The sequence below is a fragment of the Quercus lobata genome, chromosome 2 (assembly GCF_001633185.2).
Source record: "Quercus lobata isolate SW786 chromosome 2, ValleyOak3.0 Primary Assembly, whole genome shotgun sequence".
Classification (NCBI taxonomy): domain Eukaryota; kingdom Viridiplantae; phylum Streptophyta; class Magnoliopsida; order Fagales; family Fagaceae; genus Quercus; species Quercus lobata.
In genome coordinates, this window is record NC_044905.1 from 79,115,603 (window position 1) to 79,116,088 (window position 486).

The window sequence follows — 486 nt, forward strand, 5'->3', positions numbered from 1 at the left end:
ACTCTCTTACTATAAATTTGTCATTCTCTCTTCCATTGTTTACATACTTTTCCCTCACAAAAAAAGGCTCTCTCTCTCTCTCTCTCTCTCTCTCTCTCAATTTTTTGGTGGATTTTTTATTTTTCTTGCATCTTTGCTTTAGGTTAATAAATTTTCGTGTTCTTTAGAAATTTATATTGAGCTAATGTGATTTAGTTTTGTGATTTAAGTTTTTTTTTTTCTCCCTTTAATTGTTAATTTTATTACATGTGTTTTTCTTTAAATTCTTAGTTTGGGTTGCTTTGAATTCACCTATTTAGTTGTTCTATATATGTTATTTTTGTACAACATGACATTTGTTCTATGAAGTTCCTTTTAGACTTGATACGTTATCTTTTCATTTTATTTTTTTATTTTTTCTCTCGTCATGTGTAGTGATTGACTTCTAACAAAAACTATTCTATTTATATATTTAGAAATCTATTTCTTCTTAATTCCAATAGTTTA